This window comes from Bidens hawaiensis, unplaced genomic scaffold (assembly GCF_021521415.1).
Source record: "Bidens hawaiensis isolate Kalapana, Puna unplaced genomic scaffold, B.hawaiensis_p1.1 tig00008759_1, whole genome shotgun sequence".
Lineage (NCBI taxonomy): Eukaryota > Viridiplantae > Streptophyta > Magnoliopsida > Asterales > Asteraceae > Bidens > Bidens hawaiensis.
The window spans coordinates 74890-87739 of record NW_027491631.1 but is presented as its reverse complement, the minus strand read 5'-3'; positions in this window follow the sequence as shown (position 1 = coordinate 87739).

The window sequence follows — 12850 nt, the reverse complement described above, 5'->3', positions numbered from 1 at the left end:
TATTAACTACATATGATGAAACAAAATTTTGTGTTAAGATGTTTGTTATGTAAATATTTGATGGAATGGGCATTTTATTTTCTCATAGCTGTGTTTGTTGAGAATGATACCGACAAGAATATCGGACTGGCAACATGTGGAGTTGAAATGTTCTTTAATGTTCATGTCAGATATTAGTTACTTTCATCAATCATGGGCTGTATCTTTATCACACACGTGTTTCTTGATCTAAACCAAGGACGAGTTTCGGTGCCTCCGATGAATTACGGGTGTCCTTTAATTAGCTTTTGTTTGTATTTGTCTAAAAAATTTAAGTTAAATTTCTCGATTATGGATTGTCGTGTTCCATCAAACCTAACTCATGAAGTATTTTTGGGTATAAAAAAAATTTAAATCCTAGCCCTTTTTCTTCTTAGGGTATCATGGATGTTCTCGGGTTAAGGAAATCGGGTTGGTTGGGAACGTCGCTGTCAAAAGCTAGGTTTCGAGCTTTGGGTAGGAAAATTGGGTTCACAAACCCTATAGTATTTTTAGATTTATTGTTGTGTGTTGTTATTGCTAAACTCAAAATAATTACAATGAAATATCATGTAAATGGAAAACAAGATAAGCCACAAGTCTCTTTTAAAAATAACCCCCTCTATATTCATATTTTGACATAAACATATACTACTTTAGATATGCTCATTTTCAATAATGTCACAACCAATTTTCACATGATGGAACAAAAATCTTGTTCTTGAATTGGGTATTTGGAGAAGGGCAAGGCTATGGAACTTCCAAAATGAAGTATCATCTGTAAAAAGCTTAGGTCCATGTTTCCTAAGACCTAGCCGGATATCGAAACCAACAAACTTCGTATGCTTTTTTTTTGGAAATGAGTGTTCGGTTATTTGGTGCGAGAGATCGTTATGCCCATCAAGTGTATTTGAAATAGAAGAGTATGCTGATATTAGATATTAAAGTTATCGATAAAGTCATGCTACAGTTCAATAGGAAAATCCCAGAGCATTGGAATTGAGAATAATATTTTTATGTATTTTAAAATAAATATTGTAATATTTTTAATATATATTTTTATGTTTTTAAATATATAACTTTTATGTTATATTAACAAATGAGAATTAAACGTTCTATATGAATCTCCATGTACCCTTTTAAATCCTATAAACTTCTTAACTATTAGATAAAATTCCAATTTGCCTCCCTGGGTAATATTGGCGGGAGATGAATTGACCAATGAAAAAGAATGTGCGCATGATGTAACAGTGTGTTTTTTATAATGATCAGAATGCTCCCTGCAATGTTTATTATGATCAGAATGCTCCTTGTAGTGTTAATAATTGGTTAAATGACCATTATACCCTTCATTTTCATCTTCATCATCAACATTCAAACACATCAAGAACAAAAACACAGAAAATCAAGAACCCTAACACAAACATGTAAGGCCCCGTTACCGGTAACCCTACTTTCGTGTTGGATTTACTCATAAACACAGTTCTAAATATCAGAGTTAATTAAAAACTTTACGCGGAATATAAAACTTTCATAAAACATTACATATCGATTCATAATCATGTCTTAAAACATTCCTCTTGTCTTTCAAAATCAAAACATAACTTATAAAACATATCAGATTTTCAGATGCCAGGCTTTAGTCTTCTGCCATGTGTCCTCCACTCAAGCCAGCTGTCTCATCCTACTCACCTGCGTGCATACTAAAAGTCAGCTACGCTGAGTGAGTTCTAGTTAATCACATAATCATACAATACATTCTTGCATTTCATACATTCTTACCTTCATACTTTTATACATTCATATATTCATACTTTTATTCATTCATACTTCTATACATTCATGTATTCATGCTTTTATTCTTTCATACTTCTATACATTCATATATTCATACGTTTTAAAGAGCCTTTCGCCCTATAACCTCACAGATATTATAAGGGTCTGGTCCCTAACATCACAGATATTATAAGGGTCTGGTCCCTAACATCACAGATATTATAAGGGTCTGGTCCCTAACATCACAGATATTATAAGGGTCTGGTCCCTAACATCGCAGATATTATAAGGGTCTGGTCCCTAACATCACAGATATTATAAGGGTCTGGTCCCTAACATCACAGATATTATAAGGGTCTGGTCCCTAACATCACAGATATTATAAGGGTCTGGTCCCTAACATCACAGATATTATAAGGGTCTGGTCCCTAACATCACAGATATTATAAGGGTCTGGTCCCTAACATCACAGATATTATAAGGGTCTGGTCCCTAACATCACAGATATTATAAGGGTCTGGTCCCTAACGTCGCAGATATTATAACATCACAGATATTATAAGGGTCTGGTCCCTAACATCACAGATATTATAAGGGTCTGGTCCCTAACATCACAGATATTATAAGGGTCTGGTCCCTAACATCACAGATATTATAAGGGTCTGGTCCCTAACGTCACAGATATTATAAGGGTCTGGTCCCTAACATCACAGATATTATAAGGGTCTGGTCCCTAACATCACAGATATTATAAGGGTCTGGTCCCTAACGTCGCAGATATTATAAGGGTCTGGTCCCTAACATCACAGATATTATAAGGGTCTGGTCCCTAACATCACAGATATTATAAGGGTCTGGTCCCTAACATCACAGATATTATAAGGGTCTGGTCCCTAACGTCACAGATATTATAAGGGTCTGGTCCCTAACATCACAGATATTATAAGGGTCTGGTCCCTTGTTTTCGAATATTAGAAGGGTTCGATTCCCTCTTCGTCACCATACAACCATACATCATACCTCGAGTATTAGTAGGGCTCGGTACCCTTTTCGTAACCATACATTATCATTTCTTTCTTCTATTATCTCTATCATGTTCATACACATAAACATACATATCATACTTACCTTACACATAGTGTTACAACCTGACAGTACGTGCAATATCCGAAGATCGTTCACGTACCATCAAGCAATCATTCCTATATATCATATCATTCACATAAGGCATACACTTATCTCTTAGGATAAGCGTATTAACAAACATATCGAGTATGCACACAGCCCCGAAAACATAACACATAAATGGGGCTAGAAACTCACCTGGATCCTGTTACGCTCGCCGTTGATCGTAATTCCTTTCTTTAACTGGGCTCGGCTAACTGTATAATATTTACACATATCAATTAACTACTACTACTCGTTTTGTATTTCTATCTATATATGACCCACAACGAACGGGGGTCCGGGGGCAGCGCCCCTGGCAGCGGGGTTCTAGGGGCGGCAGCCCCTAGCGGGGTCCAAGGGGCAGAGCCCCTGGCTGGGGTTAAGCTGCCAGGTCAGCTTGGAAAAATTTTATTTTCGATAACTGCCTTAACACATTTTCCATTAGGTTTTTAATTTATTTTATAAACGAACTTCGCTTCAGGCGAAGTTAAACCTTAGGCGAACTTGGCTTCAGGCGAAGTTATACCTTAGGCGAACTTGGCTTCAGGCGAAGTTAAACCTTAGGCGAACTTGGCTTCAGGCGAAGTTAAACCTTAGGCGAACTTGGCTTCAGGCGAAGTTAAACCTTAGGCGAACTTGGCTTCAGGCGAAGTTAAACCTTAGGCGAACTTGGCTTCAGGCGAAGTTAAACCTTAGGCGAACTTGGCTTCAGGCGAAGTTATACCTTAGGCGAACTTGGCCGTAGGCGAAGTTATCCTTAGGCGAAGTTACGCTTGAAGGCGAAGTTACGCTTGAAGGCGAAGTTCATCAGGCGAACTTAATCTTGCAGGCGAAGTTATCGCGCTGCAGATCTGTTTGCCCATAAATCCTTCGTTTCTTAGCCAAATAACTCGATTTTGGTACCCACGGAATCGTATGATCGGTGCCTACAAATCCCAACCATCAAATCGGCCTAAAATCGACGTTTTAGGGGTCCGATTTGGGCAGTTTGGGTTTCGGGTCCGGTTAACCCATCCAATCCTAACCATTTTCAGTAATATTAGCTTTGTTGGATTAGTTCTTACCTTATCAACTCAGATCTATTCAACAGAATCTCGGGTCTCGGCTTCGAATCTCGGTCGGTTATGTGTGTGTTTTTGAGGAGTGTAAAAGAGAAAGATGGAAATAAATGATATTTTGGGCTTGGGATGGGTATTTATCTCTCTCAAGCCCACGGACCCAAGGCCCATTCTCATTTAACCCATCTTACGCAATCTAAGTCCAAGACCCACATACATTTCCCAACACTAGCCCGACCCATACCAACTCCTATTCTATTATTTATTTCCTGATAACCCGAGTAATCTTTCCCTCTATTGTTAAGTAATATAATTAATATTATCTCGAAATTTCGGGATGTTACAAAACACAAACCTAGAAAATCAAGAACATCAAGAACATCATCTCCGTCTAAGAACCCTAACCCGTAAATCTTATACAAACGCATAAATTAACATCATCATTCAAACACAAACTCATATCTTCATCTTCATCATTCATTTTCATCTTCTTCACCCGCAACCCATCACTGCCGCCGTCACCACCATTCCGTCGCCACACCACCACCACCGTAACAGGAAAATCGCGAACACGTTGCCGGAAATCAACATACCCACTACTTATATCTTCATCTTCATCACCACCATCCATCTTCTTCACCCGCAATCCGTCACCGCCGCCGTGTCTTCGTCGCCGTAGCTTCTAATCCGTCCCAGTCGCCATCGCCGTAGCTTCTAATCCCTTAGATCTATGTGTTTTTTTAAATTCTTGAATAAAACTCATGTGTTAGGGGTTTAAATCTGGATGAGGATGATAAATATGGTGGTTGATATTTTTTCGTGTTTGTGTTTGGTGGTGTTCATTTTCCGGTGGACGGCGATGGCGGTGGCGGCGGAGAAAGATGAATGTTTTGGAGGTCATGAGATGATGATAATGTGGAGTTCTTCTTCTTATTGTTATTGTTATTATAGATATTATTGTTATTATTATTAGAGAAAACTATTATTAACAGATATTGTTATTATTATTTATCGAATTACTAAAGTGACCTTGAACCAAACGGTCAACTAATGCTCAACTAACGGTCAACAAAACACAGGGGCTCAATACGCTCAACCAGGGGCTCATGTGATCATTATAAAAAACACATTGTTACATCATGCGCAAATTCTTTTTCAGTGGTCAATCCATCTCTCGTTGATATTACCCAGGGAGGCAAATTGAAATTTTCTCTAACTATTAATTCACTACAAGAAATTATGGTGTTTATTCATACATAATTTACCTACACATGTAAATTTTTGATAAATACCTACATATGTTTGTATATGTGCGAGTAATGGCTGAAAATATCTGTTTATAGTTACTAACAAATAATATATGTTGGTAATGCATTTTAGCCACACTTGGCCTTGGTGGGTAAATTCCCACTAGAATGTATAATGAGTTACACATTAAATTATCCATATATGTGGCAAATTTTCGTTATATGTGGGTAAATTATCTAAACATATGTTAAAGATTAATGTACGTGTGGGCAATCGATTTATTTAATGACACATAGTATTTATAATAAACGTGTAGATAAATTAAGTAAATAAGATTTAATTTTAATTTTTGAAATGACGTGAAAAATTAAATACCTACACATATTTAAAATTGTATAGTATGTATAGATATTTGATACAGATAAAATAAGTAAGTACACATTTATTATTATTTTTTTAAATGATATGGAAAAATAAATGCCTACATATATTTATACATGTACAATATTGACCGATGTCGAAGGGCCAGTCAAATAAGATTTAAATCAGTACCAAACACTTTATTAGATATGGTAAGTCAGGTGTCAAACCACGAGGAGTATTGTAGAAAGTGTATGTGACTAATCACTTAATTAAACTACTCAAATTCAAGAAAAAAAAAAAGAAAACACGAAGAATGTGATTTTTTTGAAAACTAACTTAATCAATAATTAAAAAGAGCGAGTTTGTAAACAATTGGAGAGCAAATATGATTCCTCCAGGTTTTTGATTCAAAGTAGATTCAGTTTAATGGTTTCAACTGGGTGAAATAGTTGTTTAATTGATTGTAATAAAGTGACGACACTTTACACTGATTGCAAAACAACGAGATGTTATCAAACGATTATTAGTTAAAGATTACCAAACCAAACCCTTCTCTAATAGATCCCAATTCTATAACTTTCAGGAATTGAAGGAAAAAGAACAAAGTTTATACTCAAACAAACAAATTAATAAGCAAAAAATCATAGAGTGCTTAGAGCATACTCCCAATACAAATTAAAACCAATAAAAATCATCCACTTATAAGAATCCTCTACCTAGAGAAAACCACGAAGAGATTGGCACTCATGTCTTAATCTGATCTTCAATCCTTATAAGGAATTGCATGATTGATAATTGTAGATGAATTGAATGCTTTAGAATGGTGAAAAAACTCAAGAAAATGCCTCTAAGATCACTAAAGTAGCCTTTTTCGGTATGGAATGGAATAGCCCTTTTAAACCCTAATTTTGGGGTGTTTAACATAAATTCCTGTCAGGCGTTTATGTAGCATACAGCTGGGTTGTAAGCTAAACAATGAAATTCTGCCAAAAAGTAGTCCTGAAGGTGTAAGCTACATCTAGGCCGTAAGCTACACTCTCAACTACAACTATGAAATTCTGCTAAAAAGTAGTCTGACGGTTCATTTTTTGAATTTTTTGACAACAAGATTTTTCTGTTCGATCTTGGTTAATTGTATATATCTATAGCAAAAAATAATTGTATGGAACCAATAAACCAAAACGATGTATAGAACCAAGTAACTTCATGACTCACTAGAAATTTTTAACCTTTTAACCTAACTTGAGAGACCATCAGTTTTTGTTATTATTGGGGTGTTTGCCCACACATAATTTAGTTACACATGTAAATGTATGAGTAAATACATACACATGTTTTATATTTGTGGGTAATAGTTGAAGATATTTTTTTCATTATGACCGACATATTAATATGTGCTGGTAATGTCTATTAGCCATACTTGGCTTTGGTGGGAAAATTTCCCCCCAAATCGGTAATCATTTAAATATTAAATTAGCTACACATTTGGCAATTTTCATTACATGTAGGTAAATTGTCTACATATATATGAAAAACCAATATAGATGTGGGTAATTGGTTACGTTTACCCACACATATTATTTGTAAATATATGTCTAGATAAGTTAAATAAAAAAAGATTATAATTTATATTTAGAAACTGATACCTATAACACATTTTAGAACGTAAAATATGTGTAATATTTGATACATATAAATTAATTAAACAACCTTTTTATTTTATTTTTTGAAAATGGCGTGGCAATATATATATCTACACATATTAAAAAATGTACAATATGTGTAGATATTAGATACATATTGATGTATGAGAGAAAATTTATGAGTGTGCATGGGTCGGTTTGGAGAGGTTTTAGGTCAAACCCATAACCATAACCAATATGTCGGTTAATAAATAACCATAACCACAACCGATCCGTTATGGTGGTTTTGGTTAATCGGTTTCAAGGTTATAGCGAGTCGGCTATGGGTCGGTTAACCGTGACCAAAACATGATGTAATTGAATCTAAAACTTTGGTACCAAATATTACCTAAAAAATAAAAAAAATGACATGACATAGTTCAACAAAATATATAATCCATAATATTCATAATAAATATATTCAAACTAACGATAAATTGATTAACTTTTTAGTAAAATTAAATTATATAGTAAGAAAATGAGAGCATTATTAGTTTATCTTCTTTAATTTTCACCTAATTATCAGCAACGTCTTCTAATTATACTTCATAAAGTTGAGAATCTTGTAAATGGGGTGGTTCGGTTATGGCAGGTTTAAAATAATCTATAACCAAAACCAACCCGTAATTAGCGGTTTTCAACAAATTCATTAAATCGACCCACCGGAATGCCGGTTATCAATTAAAATTGGTTCTATTATGTCGGTTATGGTTCGGTTAACGGTTATGGCGGTTAATTTGCATATCCCTAGGTGAAATAATGTGATTAAATGTTTATATATCGTGTGTTTTAATTGTTTAAATCTATCGAACATGATTACTTTGATAGGTTTTATGATTTTAGGTTATCGGAGCTTAAAGGCACTAATTTGGAGCATTCAAGATGATGAAGAATCATGTTATGGATGAAGGGAAGCAACAGGGGGTTAGAATGACTCATGAGCATCAAGATAATGGAAAATGGGATATTGGGTACAGGATCCACCGTAAATTATGGCATGTCATGTTTGGGTGAAATAATGTGTTTAAATGTTTAAATATCGTGTGTTTTAGTTGTTTATATCTATCGAACACGATTGCGTTGATGGGTTTTATGATTGTAGGTTCTCAGAGCTTAAAGACACTATTTTGGAGCATTCAAGATGATGAAGAATCAAGTTATGGATGAGGGGAAGCAAATAGGGGGTCCGAATGACTCACGAGCATCAAGAAAATGGAAAATGGGATATTGAGTACAAGATCCATCATAAATTACAGCAACTCCACCATAAATTACGGTGGAGTCTGATGGTCGGTTAAGTTGTATATGTTATAGTTTCTTTATTATTTAGTTTTAACTGTTTATTCTAGAACTATCGATATTTCATACGTGTATTATTGGATTTCAGGTCACAGGCGTTAAAGTATTCAATATGGACCTGTTGTGACACGGAATGAAGACCCGGGATGTCCAGCACGCAAAACGAGGAAAAGAATAAAGATTGGCTGTAGCAGAACCCATCGCGGTACGCGATGGGTGTGCTGAGGGTCCCATCGCGTACCACGATGGGACTTAATGAAGACTTTGACTTTTTGGTCAATCGCGGTACGCGATGGGCCATATAAGACCCTGTCGCGTACCGCGACGGGAGTGCAGACGGGATTTTGAGTTTATATCTTCTTTTTCATCAAACAAGAACCCTAACTCCGTTTTGACGAATGATAGGCGATTCCAGCAGTCCAAGAAGGCGATTTCTACCATCCTAGCTCGTGTCAAGACCCTACATATGATTTCTATCATCCATATCGAAGATTCAATCATGTCTAGGCTCGGCTAATCTCCTAGAATCGCACCCGGGATGTATAGTTTGTAACTCTTTGCAGTTTTTCTCTTGTGATTAAGAATACTTATGTTTTGATTATTGATGATTGATATATGATTATTGATGTTTAGTATTTCTGTGTGTTCGCCCGGTTTAGGTTTACGTTGGTCTGAACGATCTGTTACCAGTTGTTAGATAATTAGTCATATAACTGTTTGGTTAGATTGAATACGATAAAACGTGCAATTACCCTTAACTGAGTCACACTGGCAAGGACTGTTTGATAACCATTGCCGTGTGTAAAGTAATTGTTGGCGTCTAAGGTTTTGTCTGGTTGATCAGTTTTCAGTTAATCGTTGATAATCAATCTGTTAGGTTGCATGAGATACTGTTTGGTTGCTTACTTGAATTCCCGGGTGTGATTTGCTTTGTTAACTGTTTACAACTCGTTTATTTGTCCCGGGTGTGATTTGCTTTGTTAACTGTTTACAACTCGTTTATTTGTTCGTTGCTTAGTTCTCTTAATTCAAAATATTTCTTGTGTGATCAGCACTAAAACCAGTTACTTCATAATTATAAATATGTTATACGAATTGCATTGACCACATACTCCTTGTGATACGATACCCTACTTGCTCTATCTATTTAGAATAATTAGGATTTTGATTGACTCAAACGACGGTCATCAGAGTCTAGCCGTAAAGGACACCGTAATGTAGAGCCTAGTTTCCGTAAGGGTGGGGTCCACCATATATTACGACGGTGTAGCAATCGTAAATTACGGTGGAAATGACGCACAAAGTTGGTTTTTATTTATTTTCTTCCATATTTAAGCCCGTTTAACCCTAGGTTGAAATATCTTCATACCCTAGTCACCAAGGATGATTCTAGGGCTTTGATTCATCATCATAAAACCTTCCAATCACCAATTATTTCATGGTTTCATCCTTCCAATCTGTAATTGAGCTAATCATTATGCAGATGCAATGCTAAACTACTAGTGACCACTTCTTGAGTAGGGTATGCATATGAACTGATTATTTTATAAACTTTACTATTACTGGGACTTAGTTTTGATTAATCTTTTGGTTGATTGAATCTATATGTTTGTTTGAATAGGTTAAACATTTGTTTTTCTATGATTTGTGTTTATGATCAAATGTATCATCACAAAAAGAACAAGGTGAACTAAGCCAAGAAGCACCAACGAGAAGATATGATATTCCACCAAAAGTAAATAGAGGAGTGCCTTCTAAAAGTTATTCTCCAGAAAAGATGGCGTGGGGTGCTAAATACCCTATAGCTAATATAGCTTATGGAAATTTGTCTAGAGAAGCAAAGGTCTTTGTTGCATCCTTATATATGCCCTGAAGAAATACCAAAATCAGTATAACAAGCTTGGAATCAAAGAACTAGAAAGCAATGGATGTCAAGATGGAGGCTCTCAACCAGAATAACACTGGGGGGGGGGGGGGGGGGGTTGTAGGAAAGAAGTCCGTAGGATGTCGTTGGGTGTGTTTTGTAAAACTCAAGCCCGATAGAACTATTGAAACCTTCTGACTAGTTGCTAAGATTGACACCACCAGAGTTCTATTTTCTATAGCTGCAAAAGGTAACCGTGTGACATGTTTGATTATTTGACGACATGATTATTACAGAAGACGATGAAGAAGAAATGTCAAACTTGAATAACAGTTTGCTTATAGAGTTTGAGTGAAAGACTTGGGAAGACTTAAATACTTCTTTCGTATATAAGTCCTTAGGTCTAAGCATGACTAGGGCTGACACTTTTACCGAAATCCAACCCGAGAAAACCTGTACTCGAACCCAAATTAACCCGACCTGAAAAACCCGAACTTGAACCAAAGTAACTCGGTTGGTTCTCGGGTTTGATTTATAGGTTTCGGGTTAACCCGGATAAACTTTTAGATTTGAAATTAGATATATTTTTAGGTATAATAGGCCAAGTCATTATAACTATTATGAATCAATTGTTTATTGTTAATTTATGTTTTTATTACTAATAGCAACCGTAGTCAAACAACCAAATCACGCCTGACTAAGACAATTATGATTAGAATTAGTTTTACTATTGTTTTATCAAGTTATGTAGGTTTATTATTTGATTATTTGTGTTACGAGAAAAGAAGAATATGTTGTTTTAATTTTAGCATTGTAGTTTTTACTTTTTTTTTGTTTTGTTTTATAGGATACTTGAAACCCGATTAACCCAACCCGAAAAAACACGGACCCAATTACCCGAAACCAAAAAACCCGTGAGAGATTTGGGTTGGGTTTTAGGTCAATAATTAATGAAAACCGAAGAACCCGAACCCGAAAAACGAACTCGAAGAACACCCGTAAACACAACATCTTTATTTGTCAATATATGTATATATATATACTGGATCTTTTGGTTGAAATTGGAATGTTGGAGTGTAAGCCGTAGTCAACCATGGGCTTCATATGGTGGAAGGAACAAAGTTAGCAGATAAGGAAAGGTATCAACGAATGGTGGGGAAATTAATATATCTATCTCATACCCACCCAGACATAGCATATGTTGTTGGGGCTGTTAGTAAGTTCATGCATTAACGTCAGGTTACTAATATGGATGCGGTATGAAGGATTATTAGATATCTCAAAGGCACAGTGGGTCACGGTGTCCTCTTCAAAACAAATGGACACCTTGACATACAAGTATACAGAGATGCTGACTGGATAGAAGATAGAGAGGACAGGAGATCTACATCAGGCTATTTTACTATGGTCGGTGGAAATCTGGTTATATGGAGAAACAAGAAACAAAAAGTAGTGACTTTATCTAGTGCCGAAGTAGAGTTCCGGGGGATAGCACGGGGTTTAGGAGTAATTTTATGGCTACAAAAACTTCGGAAAGAAATGGGTTTCATCCAACCAAGTCTACTAAAATCATGAGTGACAACAAAGCGTCAATTCAAATCTCAAAAAAATACCTTACAACACTACACAACAATGCATATAGAAGTTGACAGAAACTTTATTAAGGAAAGTATAGAGGCAGGAATAATAGAGATCACTTTATTAAGGAAAGTATAGAGGCAGGAATAATAGAGATCCCGTTTGTTCAATCAAACGACCAACTCGTAGACATCTTAACGAAAGTAGTCGACAAGAAAGTATTCAACGAGTTTATAGTCAAGTTGAACATTGGAAATCCCACTATTCAATTTGAAGGGGAATGTTGAAATGAAAAAGGATTTTGACATAATAATAAACGGGACTAGTTAATATCATTTCCAAGGGTCAAACCGATAGCTAATGACCAGCTCGTTACAGCAACAATCAACGATTATTTCCTCGTTTAAGTCTTCTCTTGTATAAATTGTAAAGCTTTTTCATTGTAAAAGTATTAAGAGAAATATTATAAATCAATTCAGCCTGTATACCGCTTAACATCTTCCACATATATATTCTTCATGATTATGTCTATTAATAATTTTTGTTAATCGATTCTATCAGTTCATCAGTTGGATCAGAAATGACGAACACACCAGATTAAACAACAAGCAAATATTATTCATAAAGAAATCTGCTTTATATAGAGCAGCAGAAATAAACAGATGAATATTTGATCTTAAAAATCGAAATTTGGAGAATAATTAACAATGACTTTCCACACTTAGCCTTATTAATATACTTTGAAAATAAGAAACAGACTTAAATATGATAACTTTTATTGACACAAAATCAAATGT